Source organism: Euphorbia lathyris, chromosome 1 (genome assembly GCF_963576675.1).
Source record: "Euphorbia lathyris chromosome 1, ddEupLath1.1, whole genome shotgun sequence".
Classification (NCBI taxonomy): domain Eukaryota; kingdom Viridiplantae; phylum Streptophyta; class Magnoliopsida; order Malpighiales; family Euphorbiaceae; genus Euphorbia; species Euphorbia lathyris.
Genome location: NC_088910.1, coordinates 119508083 through 119525770, shown reverse-complemented (window position 1 = coordinate 119525770; position 17688 = coordinate 119508083).

The following is a 17688-nucleotide window of genomic DNA, read 5'->3' as shown; positions in this document are numbered from 1 at the left end:
TCATCTATTTCCGAACATAGTCTCGGAGGTATTCCTTGATGTCAGGAATTTTGTTAAATTTAAGAACATCTTCTGGCTCTGGAACGGCGAACTGTGGATCTGTGAAATCGATCTCAGGATGCGCCAGCGAGACATACGCCATGATCAGTTCACCGTAAAAGAAAGCCTGCTCACCAGTCATGTACTCAGCTTCTCCTACAGCATTCTCGAGCTCCTTGGCATCAGCCTCAATCTTCTCCTTCAACTTCTTTATCTCGGCATCCTTAAGGGCCATGGCAGTCGTGGCGGATGCTATATTCGCCCTGGCATCGGCTATTTCCTTCTCCAGCCTATCTATGGTAGCCTTATCCGCCACACCTTGAAGGAGCTCCGCCTCCATGGCACGAATGCGAGTGTACATCTGTCAAAGGCAAACCCTTTCGTCAAGAATGAAAGAACAAAGGTATAGCTTTTTCTGACAAAGTTCCTTTCTAATAAGGGGACCTACCGTAAGAAGCTCAGTCTTCCCCTTTTGTGCATGAATCGATCCGGGAATCTGATTCTGATTTCTCTGCACTTTGCCCAACTGGCCCAGAGCCTCATCCAAGTCATTGATAACAGACTCATTCTCTAAGGATCCCTCGGCCCCATACTTAGCGGACCAGTATTTGCCTAGGTCAGGCTTCGCCGTCTACACGGAGAAGTAAGGATCAAAACTTAAATTCTAAACATAATGAACGGGCAAAGGATAAGGGCGATCTACTTGTTCCATCTCTCCCGCAGGCATGGCGGATTGTATGGCGTCCGCCATAAACTTGGGACCACCAGAAGCTGCAGGCTTCCTCCTTTTCAGAGGCGGATCGACCATTGCATCCGCCAGACGTTTCCCCGTGTCCTTTTGAGGATTCGCCACCTGAGCTTTCTTGCGGGCCTCGTCCTCCAACAACTTCCTACGCTTCTCTGCAAGAGCGTGATTGGCCTTAGATAAACCCCTGCCAAAGAAAACAATAAAGTAATCAAGGTTCAAGAAGAAAACAAAGTTACCTTGATCAAACTGTGTAATCTTCGAGTAAATGAACTTGTCCCCATCTTTGCGAATTAGGGGAATATCACTCATCATGAAGGCTAAAGCATCTGCATATGTCCAGGCATCCGCCTTGACACTCTTCATGAGGTTCGCCACTACCTCATCACTCGCCGTCAAAATTCACATATCACCCGCCATATGCAGAGGTTTGGGATTCCAGAATGTTGGAAAACCCAGTGATTCGCCCTCGTTTATCTTCACGTAGAAGAATTTCTCATCCCAACAGTGGACATTGGACATTTTGCCACTAAATGGCGAATACACTCCAAATTTTGCAAAAGTAAGAAACGACTCTGACTTTCGCTTTGACGGTTTGTGAAAAGCTCTAAAGATCCGCCCAGTGTATACTACCCCTAAGTTCGAGGCTAGATAGCAATCTAAAGCAATATCCAACCAGCCATTGGGGTGTAGTTGGCTGGCGGTGATATCAAAATAGGAAAGGATGTCTGCCATCATCTTGGGAAGAGGAAGTCGGAATCCTCTCTCCACGTGACTACAATACACAGTTAAAAAGCCACTTGGCGGACAGGAGGGATGTTGATGAGCCGCCGCTAATTGAGTCTCATAGTTATTGATCCATGGGAAGCGAATCGCTAGATCCGCCAGATCCGCGGCACTCATGCGAGACGAAGTGGACTCCGCTCGGGGATTCTTTTTCCTAGGTTGGGAAGAGGAAGAGGCCATTGTTCCCAAAAAAATGCCTAAAATCTACGGCCGGCACGGCACCGGTGGCCGAAGTAGAAAGAATTTGACTCCTGGTGGAACGAGTTTGATAGCGATTACACGCCGAGTTATGCAACTCGGCTAAATCGGAACAAGCTGTGTCCTCGGAGGAAGATGAATTTTCCGATGACGACGTAGTCCAACTAAAACTAACCACAATTTTGGGAGGAGGGGTCAAATTAAAAAGCTCGGAGGTTGATCTAGAAGAGGACGAAGAACTCCTAAACATTCAGAAAAAATAGAATGAGAAAAGATGAACTTACATGTAAGAAAGCTTTGAAGGAACTCTGAAACTCCCAGGAAAAGCTTCGAGCAGAGAAAACGTAAACGGAAACGAAATAGGGAAGAAAGAGAAAGAGAAAGAGAAGGAAGAAGAAGGCGTCTTCTCTTTCCTTGGACAGGGCGCTTGTTACACGTGTCACTCTGCGATTGGCATCGAACAGAGTTCTCATTAATGCAGGTAGTCATGACGGGGGACTAGGGGACTTTAAGGGGGGGCTTCTGATAACATTGAAATATTATCCCGAGGACTAAGGGGGATATTCACCTAGGGAAACGCCGCGTATTGACGAGATCCGACTGGCGGATCACCGGATCTCCAAGGACCCATTAAAAGAGACCCGCCGGCGAACCTATGAGGCGAATCTCCTTGGACACTCATTCGCCATTATAACGGCTGGGCCGACCTAGCCATAAAGACCATTAATGAGCTATCAATTAGCTAACCGCCAGCTTAAGGATAACTTGTAACCGCCATTAATGGGACATTAATGGAGACTTTCTAGTTACTGAAGGTTGCCACTTTCTAGCTATATATAGCCTACGTCTCAAGCTATCCAGGTACACACATTCCCTTACCCTTTGTCAATTCAGTTTGCCCTTTTGTTCTTCCTTACTGACTTTGGCATCGGAGCTTCCCCCCGTCGAACCCAACGACGCTCCCACAGGGACGGAAGTTGATCAGAATTTCTCTACTTGTCATCAGGTAGAGTTATTCTTTGGCTTAGTTACATAAAAGTTATTAATTTTTTAAATTATTACAAATGTGTCAAAAAAAAATACTAATTCTAACTATGTCAAATTTATTGAATTTGGCCGAAAATCAGTATTAGAAAATGGTGAATTCATGGAAAATTTTTTTGCTCGATTTTAAATTAATAACTGTGAAATTGATAAAACTAAAATAAAAAAAAATGAATTTCTGATATATTTGTTAAAGAAACTTCAAAGGATTAATTAACTATAAAAATAAATTTGAAACTTGTTTTTCATATAACTTTCTCTTACTTTTTAACTCATTAGCGGTGATTATTAGATCTGTTCAAAAGTCCACTGGCCCGTCCAATCCGTTTAGACCCGCTCTTCAAAGACTGGGTTTGGACATATATATTTCATAATAGGTCTGGTCCGGCCCAAACCTGATTAGGCCCGAATATAGAGTGTGTTGGACTTGGAATTTATCTCAAAACCCAGATCCAGTCCGGCCCGGTCCGATTTTTAATAAGAATCTTAATAAATTTTATAGTTTAATAAACTTTATATTCAAATTATAAAGGCCTAATACGTAAATAACCCCTTAAACTTGTCCAAATGTTGCAACTACCCCTTCCAGCTTTCAATTGTAGCAACTTACCCCTCAAACTTGTCCAATTATACACTATAACCCCTCAAACTTGTCCAATTGTAAAACATAACTCCAAATTGCTGACATGGACACAATTGAAAAAACGCGTGAAATACAAAAGCTACAACGCTCGTGGAGTGTGATAATCAGATTTTTGGCGTGATACGAATCCGGGGAAACATATTTACGGTTGCTTCAAGTACGGGGTAAAAAAATTCCTAATTTAGGGTTATGTTTTACAATTGAACAAGTTTAAGGGGTAAGTTGTTACAATTGAAAGTTGGAGGGGGAAGTTGCAATATTTGGATAAGTTTAGGGAGTTATTTGTTTATTAGGCCAATTATAAAAAAGACTTTATATTTTAAAAATAAATTTTTTAAGTATCTTAAACATAAAATATCCAAAATTTTCAAATATAAAACAAAATTATGAAACTTTGGCTGTACCATTTCAATTGACATACTATTTATAGTTGATATAGTTTATAGAAAAGAAGCAGTACATTTAATTTATTGATAATTTGTTTGCTGTTGGTTTATTTGCATAATAGGAAAATAATTCAATTTTATCCATTTTCTCTATAGATTCTGAAACATTATGGACTGGCTGGGCTGGGCTTGGGATTTGTATTTTTAGCTCGAACTCAGTCCGACCCAAGCCCGTATTTTGAAAGTTACAGGCTAGGTTGGACCTGGACAAATGATATTATTACTCGGTCCGGCCTAGCCTATGAACAAGTCTAGCGGTGATATATATATTTAGGATATTCTTTTAGAACTAATTTTTTTTTTTTTGTCAGTGATGGTTAATTAATAGTTTTACAAAATATTGTTAAACTGTTGGCTAGTTTATGAGAGATTAAATAAATTAATTGTGATTGGTTATATATATACTAGCTAGATTAAAGTAATGAGAATAATGTAGGGAGGCCACCCCAAGATATTATTACATACGGTGAAATACATAAATATCATAATAATTAAGTATAAAATTATAACTAAGTTATATTAACAAATTTAATTTTTAATAATTCTTTATATATTATGATTTTACATCATAATTTAAAAAATTTAGATTTCAATTCATAAATCATAAACTCTGGAAAATATATTCTAAACTTTTAATTTACAAATTTTAATCCTTAAAATATATTAAAAGTACTGAATTTACTAATTTAACATAATCCAAAATCATATTCTTTTAGACATAGTTTTTAAAAAACGAATTTATGTGTAATTTTCCCATTAAGTAAAGCATGTACTAATATTGTTTAAATATATTTAAAATATCTTTCTACGCCGGTAAATCTTAAATAGAAGAACTACGTGGTTTTTATTCGTTATTTAAAAATATCAGAATACGTAGAAAGTTTGATAATATTATTAAGTCCAAGTCAATTATATAGATTAAATTGGACAGTTAAATTAAATATTTATTATGATTTTATTAGACTATTATGTTAGCTAATATAATGATTTAAAAATTATTCATTCGTGTAGTATAGGAATTTGGTGATAGAAATATAGATGTGATATTATCACGGAATAGATTTGAGTTCGAGAATAGTTTGGTAACTATAGATTAAGAAGATAAAATTTGTTATAATTGTAACGTCTAGGGTACAGATTTTACAGTGATTAGTTATGTGGTAATTTTGTTAAATTAATGGTGATAAAATTAATAAAAGTTTATGTAATAAGTTAAGGAGTCATTTTCTTAGAAATTAGAATTAAAGACAGATTACTTACTAACTCAGATAGATACAGAAGGCATTTGGCGAGCTCTGGAGCTTGCGGTAGATGTAGAGACCATGTTGAATCGTTGTGCCATGCTCTTATGGATTGCCCTAAGAGTGAAGAGGTTTGGAAGAAAATTCTCCCTCATCATACTTTCTCTTCCTTCATGTCCCATTCTGTGAACGACTGGTTCTCAGATGGTATTAGGGGAAAGTTATTGTCTTATATGGAGCATGGGGACATTTTCTTTGCCATTATCTGTCATCAAGTGTGGAAATGGAGGAACGAGGAGATTTTTGATAATAAAGTTGTGCTTTTGCCTAACTTAGCTGAGTTCTTCTTGAAGAAACTCTCCTCTATTATTGATAGTTTCAAAGGTGAGTCCCTTGCCAGATCTTCCCCGAGTAGTGATGTCCACCTCGTGAGCTGGAGCAGGCCGAGAGAGGGGGTTGTGAAGCTGAATACTGATGGTTCCTGCCTCAGTAATGGTAAGATTGCTGCCGGAGGTGTTCTTAGGGATGCGAGAGGCGCCTTCTGGGTTTACCCAAAATTTGGGTTTGGGTTCTTCCTTCTCTGCGGAGCTTTGGGGCATTCTCTCTGGGATCCAGCTGACGATTAGGCTGGGTGTTAAGAGGCTTTCTATGGAGTCAGATAACTTGAAGGCCATCAATATGATTTTGGGTAGTCATGCCATGGGTCTTCATAGCCGCAACCTTATTAAAGCTATTAAGAGGCTTAGCCCCTCATTTGATATCCTTGAGTTCAGCCACATTTTTCGGAAGCAGAACCGTGTTGCAGATCACTTGGCGGCGGCAGGCCATGAGGGGGTGTTAGGTGTTTCTACCCTTACCGTTCCCCCTATCGCTCTTTATCCTCTTCTTTTAGAGGATAGAATTGGGGTTAGCTTTTCTAGGCTAATCCCGGTGTAGTTGCTTGTTTTGCTTTGCTTTCCTTTCCTTTTCTACCAAAAAAAAAAAAGAATTGTACACAATAAACGTCTTGTTATTTAGCCTTATCGTCGTATCTGAAACTGTTTAGGGTCGGATGTGACAAATTTTGTAGTGAATAGAATTTTTATTCAATGTAATAATATGTAACTTATCAATAAAAGTGTTTTTTTTTACAAAAAAAACATCATTAGGTCCTTAATCTTTTATTTTTTGGTTCATTAAACCTTTGATCATTTATTTGGATAAATTAAGGCACTGGTCATTTATTTTTAAATAATTAATTTATTAGTCCCTATATTTTGATAAAACGCACTGTTTAGTCCCTGTATTTTGAAAAACACACGGTAAGATCCCTAACATTTTTCTCGATGAACTGTTTAATCCCGAATATTTTTCTCGGTGAACTGTTTAGTCTCTGCCGTTGGACTCTCATGAAGATTCTGTTAGTCAATTTGGATTTGAGTCAAAATCTATTTAAAATAAAAATATAATGCCTTAACTACCCTTTACCACAAAATCAAATATATAAGACTATTATCTTCATTGTTTCTCATCTCTATATTCTTTTTTTCCTTTATTTTCCTTTCCTTTAAACTCTACTGCATCTGAAATCAACTTTGAGTGTTCTTCTTCTTGATTTTCTTCTTAGTCGTTCAGATTCGTAAGCATTGGGTCTGTGTTCTTTTTCTTGTTCTCCATACAAATAGTTTTTTCTTCTAAATTGGATTTTCTCTTCTGAAATTTGAAGCTAAATTTCGAATTCAAATTTTAAGTAAGAGGATTTCCACCTTCAATTCGAACAGGAAGAGTAAGCGAGAGAGATTTGAGTTGATTTCTACCTTCAATTCAAACAGAAAGAGTGCGCATGAGTGTGTCGATTATGGGTTAGACATTCAATCCTTTCTCTATTTTTTTTGTGAGCCCGAGTTGTGAGAAAAAAACATAGAGGTGTGAATTGCTTTTGACTGATAAATAGTAAAGGGTAATTTAGTCATTTCCGAATTCATAAACGGTAAAAAAATCTAACAAACAGATGGAAGGACTAAAAATTTCACCGAGAAAAAGGTTAGGGACCTTACCGTGTGTTTTTGAAAACATATGGACTAAAAGTGTGTTTTTTCAAAATATAGGGACTAATAAATTAATTACCTTTTGTTTTTTTGTCTCATTAATCCCTTTATGGTCAAATTAGTAAATTATGAACATTTAATTATGTTAAAAATACGTTATTAATTTCATCTGTATTTGAAATTATTATAAAAAATATTTTTTACAGTTTGAATTAAGATTTTTACAGTTTTCCTACAATCACATTACACATCCAAAACTGCATTTAGACAGTGAAAAAATACAAATTTCAAATGCAGGTATAATGAGTAATAGTCTGTTAACTGAATTGTAGGTTCAAACTTACTTTTTCTTTTGCCATTAAAAGCTTAATGTATCTAAATAAATGATTAAGGGGTTAATGAACCAAAAAAATAAAAGGTAACAAATGTATATATAAAAAGAGTCCAAATTTGTTATCTCGTCAAACACCTATAAAAGTCTAGGACTGAACCTGCTATAATTTCTCCAAATTAATTGATAGAGTCACAAAATTTTAATTCCATGCCACGTTACACATCAACCAATAAAATATTAACGTGGTGTGTAATTAATTAACTAAATATTGTTAATTAATTATTTACATAAAATTCTAGATCATAAATTAATTATAGACCCTATTATTCTAAAATTATTCTATAGAATCAGATCTGTTGTCATGGTGAAGAATTTTTATGAAGATGGAGAATTTTGAGATCTATCTTCTCTCTCTCAGATCTATTTCTCTCTTTTAGATCTTTTTTCTCTCTTTTAGATCTATCCTCTCTCTCTCAGATCTATTTCTCTCTTTTATATCTTTTTCTCTCTTTTAGATCTTTTTCTCTCTTTTAGATCTATCTCCTCTCTCTCTCTCTCTCTCTCTCGGTTAGGGTTCATGGTAAAGCGTGTTAGGGATAGATCTAGGGAGAGGGGGGCTGTGGCCGGCGAGGGGGGGTCGGATCTGGAGGGGATTTGCGGCAAGGAAGGGGGCGGTGGCCTGGTGGTTTGGGGCGAGAAGGGTGAGGCAAGTTTTGTTGGCGGCGAGCGTGCACCTAGTGTAGATCGGGGCGGGGCGCTTGGCGGGGTGGAGGCAGGGGAATCCAGGGGCGTCGGTAGGGATCTCGTGGGCATGGATGGTGCATCGGCAGGGTTCTCGCGGGCGCCGCCCGTGCGGCTGGGGACGGATCTTTGCGATCCACAGGCGGCAGATTCGACAAGGTTGTCGCGGCTGGGTGCGGATCAATGGGAGATACGGGCGGCTGGGTTTTCTGATGCCGGGGGTAAGGCTTCCCCAATCTCGAGGGGAGAAGTGGGGCCGGGGGTGCCTGGCGCAGGGCTATGCGCCGATAGTGCCGGGCACTGCCCAGGCGCTGCCGGCTCCTCGGTCGGGCAGTGGGCTGGGGCTGTCGGCGCAGTGCCTTGCGCGGGATCCTCTCCTCCGGGCTGTGAGGGGCAGGCAGGGGCTACGACGGGGAGGCAGGCTGCCTCGGGTCTGGATGTTTCTAATAATTCGGGAAGGGTGGGTGTTGTAGGAGTAGCTCATGGGAAGACGGTCTCCCCCAGACCTAGGGTTCAGATGAGCGAGATTGGTAAAAACTCTTGGAAGGACACGGTCATGGGGGTGGCTGAGGAAGAGCCGGTTTTAGAGGAAGTTTTAATGGTGGGAGATTCTGATGATATGTTCTCGGATTCTGATGAGGAAGATAATGGCCAGGAGGATCCTCTCTGTCCGGTCATTAGACTTTCCGCTGCAGAGAAGCGTGAGCTTAGAGAGAAGTGGAAGGTGTCTTTGATTGTTACTGTCCTGGGTAAGCGAATTAGTTTTAACTATTTTGCCCAAAGAATACAAGCGCAGTGGGCAAGGAAAGGTAAAGTCAGTATTACTGACCTGGAAAATGACTACTATGTCATTAAATTTACTAGGGTTGAGGATTATAATTCGGTTATCAAGGGAGGCCCATATATCATTTCCAATCATGTTTTGGCCTTAAGGCCTTGGGTTCCTAATTTTAATCCTCACGACTGTTCGGTTAACAGGATCTTGACTTGGGTAAGATTCCCGGGCCTTCCCATTGAGTACTACAGTGAAAACTTTCTGAGTAAAATAGGAGGTTTGGTTGGTAAGGTCCACCATGTGGACAAGACTACAATTGGGGCCATTAGGGGTAAGTTTGCTAGGGTATGTATAGATGTTGATCTGGCTAAACCTTTACTTTCTAAGTTCTGTGTTCAGGATAAAGTGTTCTTTATTGAGTATGAAGGTTTACATAACATCTGTTATGATTGTGGCATGTATGGTCATTCTCAGGAGGGTTGCCCTAAAAGGGAGAGGGTTGTTATAGAGAGGGTTGAGAGTAGTGTGCGGATTACTGGAGGGAACCAGGGGTATGAAGGGAACTTTGGTCCCTGGATGGTGGCAAAGAGGCCCGCTAGACGTAGGAATCAACCTACAGTGGTTTACAATCGTCCTCCTGATATCAACACAAATTCTAAGTCCCTTTCTCCTAAAGCTACTGTTATTCCAAATGTCAAGGAGAAGCCTGTCCTCAAAGCTAGAAAGGAGGCTGGGGTTTCTTCAGTAGCCTTGCCTGGGTCCAGATTTGGGGCCCTGATGATTGAGGAAGTTCAAGAGTCAGACCAAGATGAGAATCATATGGATGAGAGTATTCCAGGATTAGAGTCTGTAGATCCAGTCGAGAAGGTGGTTGAATCTGTGAACCCGCTTTTTGTCTCTAAGGATGAAGCCCAGGGGGGGACCCTGACCCTTGCAGCTAGAAGGATGAAGAATTCAAATGAGGTTAGTATTCCTGTTCCTGGTATTGATCCTGGGATTGGGAAATCTATGGGAGTTAACAAAACTAATATGAAAAAGCTTAAAGGAAAACAAAAAAGTGGCCTTAACACTTTGGCGTTTCCAGATAAGAGGGGGCCCGGGGGTACCTCGGTAAGGCTCTCAGGAGCCCCTAGTAAATACCTAGCTTAGGGTAGGGGTGTGGTCAGTTGTCCTCCTTTCTATGGATTTGTTATTTTGGAATGTTAGGGGTGCGGCTAGCAAGGCTACCCGTATCCATATTAATGATCTTATTAAGCAGTTTAATCCATCTTGTTTTGCTCTTTTGGAAACTAAGATTAGTGGTGAGAAAGCAGATGAGGTGGTTAAGAAGTTTAAGAACTGGCACTGTGTTAGATCGGAGGCAATTGGCCGGGCTGGGGGGATTTGGCTTTTTTGGAGGCCAGATCGGATTCATTTTGATATTCTTAGCATGGATAAGCAGTTCATTCATTGTAAAGTGAGTATTTCCGGCAATACTCCCTTTTTTATTACCCTTGTGTATGCTGACCCTATCTTGTCTAATCGAAAACGGCTCTGGGAGGTTCTCTATTCTATGAGTGTCAGCATTTCGGAGCCCTGGTTTGTGGCGGGTGACTTCAATGATATCGCCTTTATGAGTGATCAGAGAGGGGGATCCAATCATTATGTTAATCGCTGTCTGCATCACAAGAATAGTATGGATTTATGTGGGCTTTCCGATCTGGGGGCTTCTGGTCATAAATTCACTTGGAAGCGTAATAATACTTTTGTTCGATTGGACAAAGTCTACGCTAATGTTTTAGCTCTAACTTCCTTCCCCGAGTGCTCTGTGTTGAACCTCCCATTCCGTCATTCGGATCATTGTCCTATTTTGTTTAGACTTTTGAGAGGTAAGCATCCTAGGGGTAAGAGACCGTTCCGGTATCAGTTGGCTTGGGAGTCCCATCCTAAGTTTAAAGAGTTCGTTCATGAGAGTTGGAGACCTCATTCGTATGTACTGCAAGCTGCTGAAGGGTTCAGGAATAAGGTGCAGGGGTGGAATAGGAATGTGTTTGGGCATATTATCAGAAGGAAGAACAAGTTATTAAAGAGGATGGAGGGCATTCAACGCAGGTTGGAGGGGAGGTTTGATCATAGCCTTGAGGGCCTCCTCAGAACCCTTCAGAAGGAGCTGGAGGCTGTGCTTAGGCAGGAGGAGTTCCTTTGGTTCCAGAAGTCTCGGAAGTCCTGGATTAGAGATGGCGATCGTAATACCAAATACTTCCATCTCTCTACCCTGATTAGAAGGCAGAGAAATAGAATTGAGGCCATTAAGGATTCTAATGGTGATTGGGTTTATGAAGATGAGGTTATTCGAAACTTAGCCCTGGATTTCTACAGAGAGCTGTTCAAAGAGGAACCTGTTCTTTTGGAGAGGGCTCACTCTATTGCTACATTTCCTTTAATCAGTGAGGATTGTAGTCAGGAGGCCTTTCAACCTATTTCCCGAAAAGAGATTGACCAAGCTATCTTCAGCATTGGGGCTTCTAAAGCTCCTGGGATTGATGGTCTTCCGGCGGGCTTTTACCATAAGCATTGGGATGTAGTGAAGGAAGGCATCTATAATTTTGTCTTGGGGGTGTTCAGTGGTTCGAAGGATATTGAGCTGGTTAATAGAACCCTCCTGGTTCTGATTCCTAAGATTGATAAGCCTTCTTCCTTTTTGCATATGAGACCTATCAGTCTTTGTAATGTTCTTTACAAAACTGTTACAAAGATTGTGGCTAATAGAATCCGTGGCATTCTTCCTGCGATCATTTGTCAGAATCAGGGTAGCTTTGTGCCTGGTAGACAAATGATGGATAATGTGGTGATCGCCCAAGAGATGGTCCACACGATGAAGATTAGGAAGGGGAGGAAAGGCATTGTGGCTCTGAAGCTGGATTTAGAGAAGGCCTATGATCGAATTAATTGGGATTTCTTGATGGAGAGCCTTGAGAGAGCTAGAATCCCGGACAGCTGGAGAAGTTTAATTAAGGTATGTATTTCTTCTCCTGTGTTTCAAGTTATGGTCAATGGGGATATGTCGGAGGAATTTTCCCCGGGCAGAGGAATCCGTCAGGGGGATCCTATGAGCCCTTTCCTTTTTGTTATTGCTATGGAGAGGCTCTCTCACCTGATTCAGGATGCGATTGATAATGGGAGTTTCCACCCTGTGGCGATCAACAGCTTCTGTCCCCAGGTGACTCACTTATTCTTTGCAGATGATGTCCTTATCTTTCTTGAGGGTAATGAGGAGTAGTTGAGAGTCATTATGGATATTCTGGATTGTTTTTGTTCGGCCTCTGGGCAGAAGCTTAATATCCAAAAATCTAGGATGATGTGCTCTAAGAATATGAATCAGAGAGTCTGTAAGAGATTAAGTGATCTCTCAGGTATTCCTCTTACTGATTCTCTTGGGAAGTATCTGGGCGTTCCCCTCCATAGTGAGCGTGTGTCTAAAGGCTCCTTCAAAGAGACTTTGGATAAAGCTAATTCGAAGTGTGCCACTTGGAAAGCCAAGACTCTGTCTCTCGCTGGCCGCCTCACGTTAATTCAATCTGTTAATTGTGCTGCTCCCAATCACATCATGCAGGCTTGTAAGCTTCCGGATCCTGTGCTTAATGATCTTGACAAGATTAACCGTAGGTTCCTGTGGGGGGAAGCTGCGGAGGGCAGGAAGATCCATCTTGTGCCTTGGAGTGAGGTTTGCCAGCCTAAAGATTCTGGGGGTCTGGGTATTAGGAAAGCAAAGGACAATAATAAAGTTTTATTAATGAAACTCCTTTGGCGTATGTGGCAAAACCCCTCCTCTCTTTGGGTTCGCCTCCTTTGTGGTAAGTATCGGAAAGACAAAATCTTCGGGGGCCCGAAAGAGAGAGTTGCTAATTGTTCCTTCCTCTGGAAAGGACTTAGTGCTGTGTTTGATGAGTTCTGCTCGGGAGTTGGCCTGGAGGTGGGGAATGGTAAGTCCATTAGTTTCTGGTTTGATAACTGGATTGGGGATAAACCGTTAATTGAGGTGTGTTCTTCCCCCCCGCCTAGTGATATACGCAACTGGAGGATTGCCGATGTGGTTGACTCGGAAGGGGACTGGATCTGGTCAAAGTTTGATACTTTCTTTAGCCTTGAGACTCTCCTTAGAATGCGGGGAGTGAAGGTGAGTAATCAAGAGGAAGACTTGGATAGGCACTGTTGGGCGCTGACTAACAATGGAGTTTATTCTTGCAAATCGGCCTTTGAAGCTTTCTCTCTCTTTAGATCTGATCCTCCCTCGGATGTGTGGAAGTCGATTTGGACCCTTAAAGTTCCTTTCCGTATTAGGAGTTTCCTGTGGCTGGGCGTTAAGGACAGGCTTCTTACTAATTCGGATAGGCACAGAAGGCACTTGGCTGATTCTCGAGCTTGCAGTAGATGCAGAGGCCATGTTGAGACTTTGTGCCATGCTCTTAGAGATTGCTCTAATAGTAAAGAGGTTTGGAGGAAAATTCTCCCACACCATATTTTCTCTTCCTTCATGGCACATTCTGAGGTCGACTGGTTCTCTGATGGTGTTAGAGGAAAGTTGCTTCCATACATGGAGCATGGTGACATTTTCTTTGCTATTATCTGTCACCAAGTTTGGAAATGGAGAAACGAGGAGATTTTTGGAGATAAAACTGTTTTTATGACAAACTTAGCTGATTTCTTCTCGAAAAAACTTTTCTCTATTATCGATAGTTTCAAAGGAGAGTCCCTTGCCAGAGCCTCTCAGTGTTGTGATGTCCATCTCGTGGGATGGAGCAGGCCAAGAGAGGGGGTTGTGAAGCTGAATACTGATGGTTCCTGCCTCAGTAACGGTAAGATTGCGGCTGGAGGTGTGCTTAGAGATGTAGGGGGCGTCTGGCTTTCTGGGTTCTCCCAGAATTTAGGGTTGGGTTCTTCCTTTTCTGCGGAGCTCTGGGCTATTCTTACTGGAATCAATCTTGCTAAAAGGCTGGGTGTTAAGAGGCTCTCTGTGGAGTCTGATAATTTGGAAGCAATCAAAATGATTTCTGAGAATCATTCTATGGGTCTTAACAGTCGCAACCTCATCAAAGCTATTATAAGGCTTTGCTCCTCCTTTGAGTTCGTAGAGTTCAGACACATTTTTAGAGAGCAGAATCGTGTTGCTGATCGCTTGGCGGCGGCGGGCCATGAAGGGACGTTAGGCGTTACTACCCTTCCTGTTTCCCCTAGTTTCATCTCTCATCTTCTCTTAGAAGATAGGATTGGGGTTAGCTTCCCTAGGCTAATTCCTGGGTAGTTTGTTGTTATTCATTTTTCTTTTCATTTTCTACCAAAAAAAAAAAAAAGAGAATGGGTAAATGAACAGTAAATTGAAATTGGATCTGATTTCAATTGCATAATTTTCTTTGGTAATTTTACCCTCATATATTTAGAATAATCACAGCTCATAATCCTCTCCAATTTCATCCATCAGTTCAATCCCTGTCTATCTGAAATACTTACCTTAAATTGTAAAACTAATGGGCAAATTACATCCATGGCCATTGAACTTTACTCATTTTCACATTATAGCCACTCAACTTCATTTTTTCCCTATATGGCTACTAAACTTTACACTTTTTAACGGCGGTGACTACTCAATTTTAACCAACTTCTCAAAATAACCGTTGATCGTTAACGGCCTTAAAATGAAAAGTATTCAAGAATTAAAGTTGTTCAGAACGACATTTACCATAAAACCACATTTTTTATTTTCGAAAATCACATTTTTGGAGCTTTCTCTCTCTAAAAGTTCACTTTCTCTCTTCTAACCAAACAACACCTAAATGACCTCAAAATGAAAATTTTCAAGAATTAAAGTTCCTTAGAATATCATTAAGGCTTTGGATTTTTTAGTTTTAGCCGTCAATGGTCGTTTGAGGCGTTAAGTGGCCACATGTGTTAAAAAGTGTGAAGTTCAATGGTCATACCGGGAAAAAATGAATTTCAGTGGTCATAATGTGAAAATGGATAAAATTCAGTGGCCATGGATGTAATTTACCCTAAAACTAATTGAAAGGAAATGTGTTGAGGAATATTATTATGAGTATCTTTTTCTTATTAATTTTCAATATTTAGTTGGCTTAATAGGCACCCAGCCCTCTAAACTTGTAACTTTTTTTCACCTGGCCCCCTCAACTTAGGGGACAACCTCTCAACCCCCTCAACTCTCCAAAAATATCACATACAGCCCCTTACACCCCTATGTTCGGTCAAAATATTGACCTGTATAGAAAACACGCTGTTCTAAAAAAATGATTTCATGTTTTTTATAATTTAATAATAGCATTGGAGAGATTAATATTTATAAATTCGGTGAATTTTTTTATTTTTTTATCCAATTCATACAAAAGATAATATATATTTTTTTATTTTTTCACATCTCAACATATTTTTATGATTTGTTACTAATAAAATGATGTACATGTGAAGTGTACAAGACAAGATTTGAATTATTTCTCAAATTGACCCAATTTATTAACATTAGAGGTAAAATTGCACCATTTCAGACGTTAGAGGTTAAATTGCTCCTGACTTAAAGCGTTAGGGATATTTTTGCACCTTAACTCAATATTTAGCATGCTTATAAATTCTTTAATAGACTTTTTTATTTTATATTTTTTAATCCATTATTAATTTTAAAAGTCCGAAGCAACGCGAGGACTCCGTACTAGTATACTTTGTAATATCAAATTATTAACTCGAGTTATATATGATATGATACGTCTCGAATTATTGATAAGTTGTTACCGACTAAAATTATGATTGGATCTTAATTATATAGGGTGGTTTGGTTCATAGAATAAGAATAAAGAAATAATAGAATAGATTCCTAAAAAATTTCTATTTTAATATTTGGTTCGACTTTTTTATGTGGAATATTATTCCACAGAACGTGTATTCTATAAATAAAGAAATAGAGATTCCTTGATTCAACCTAGGAATAGTTATTCCTAATTAATATCATCATTCATTTCCAAAACTATCCTCAAGCCAATTTCTCAAATCCTATAAATTTTGACAAATCTATAATTTATATTCTAAAAAAACGTGAAAAATGGAAAAGAACGAGAAAATGTAAAAAATGCGAAAAATATGAAAACACAAAAAAAGTGATGCGAAAACATTACAAAACATAAAACACGAAAATTCGTAAAAAAATCGGAGAAAATATGAAACATGAACAAACACGAAAAACATGAAAAATCGTGTTTTTCGTTTTTTGCACATTTTTTCACGTTTTCCACATTTTTTTCACGTTTTTGTGTTCTTCCCATTTTTCACTTTTTGTGTTTTTCACGTTTTCGTGCTTTTAACGTTTTCGTATTTTCGCATATTTACATGTTTTCGTGTTTTTAGCAGGTTTTAACAGGTTTTTCACATTTTCCATATTTTTTAAGTTTTCATGTTTTCCACATTTTTTTACGTTTTCGTGTTTTTTTTTTGCATTTTCATGTTTTCATGGTTTTTTCTACATTTTTTCTATTTTTGCATTTTTATAGTTTTTCATGTTTATCAAGTTTTTACATATTTTTGCAGTTTACCGTTTTACATATTTTTTTTTGCGTGTTTTTTGTGTTAACCCATTTATATGTTTTTGCGCTCACCATTTCACCATTTTACCTTTTTTGCGTTTTCACCTTTTTTTGTTTTTTCGTATTTTTTACCTTTTTTATATTTCCTCTTAACTAATATATATTTGAACAATTTATTGTCATAATTAAATTTTCAAATAAATAAGAAATTACACTTGAGGGTAAGGATGTCTTTTGACTTACAAAACTAGTTATTCCAACTTATTTCATTCTTTCAACTAATTATTCCTACGGAATAGCTATTCTATTCTCTCATATTCTATTCCTAAGGAATAACTATTTCATTCCATTCTATTCCATTCCGTGAATCAAACGACGCATATAAGTTTGAGGTTTTTTTTAGGAGATAAGTTTGAGTTTTTAGTTGAATTGGTTTCATAATATTATATCGGAGTTTCTTGGATCAAATGATCGAGGGTTAGAAACCTAACAACCTCATTAATTTGCACTATGCCATTTTCCCTTTCACATGACATAAGATACATGACAGACATTTATTTTCGTGTCGTCTGAATATTTTTCGTGACAGTATTTTAACTGTATGTCATCTGAAAGCGAAATAAAAAATGCGCTCGATTCTCAGATGATATTACGGTTACATAATCCTGTCATCCAAAAAAAAAACGCGTGTTTTCGTTAAAATTCGCTTACTCAACAAATGACACTTCTAATAAATGAATGTCATTGTTTGCCGAAAACAAAAAAGCGGCAAATGAAATTTCACTTACGCGGTCAATCCCCAAATTTTAGGCGCTCTTGTTTGACTGAAATTTCAGCTGATATATAAACCCTCTCTCTAATCCCCAAACCCCAGTTTAGGTTACGCAAGAGCTTCATCCCTCTCATCCCTCTCTATCGCCATGGCTGATTTGAACATGCAATCATTGGGTGAGCTATAAACATGGTACTGGTAAGTATCTATTGATTTTCATTGTTCCTTACTCTCTCTTTTCCTCATCCGATTTACTTTTGTGTATGTCGATTTCAGCAGCTGGAATAAGGATCTATTAATTTTCAAAGTTATGATTTAAAGGGTTAGATCTCTCGCTT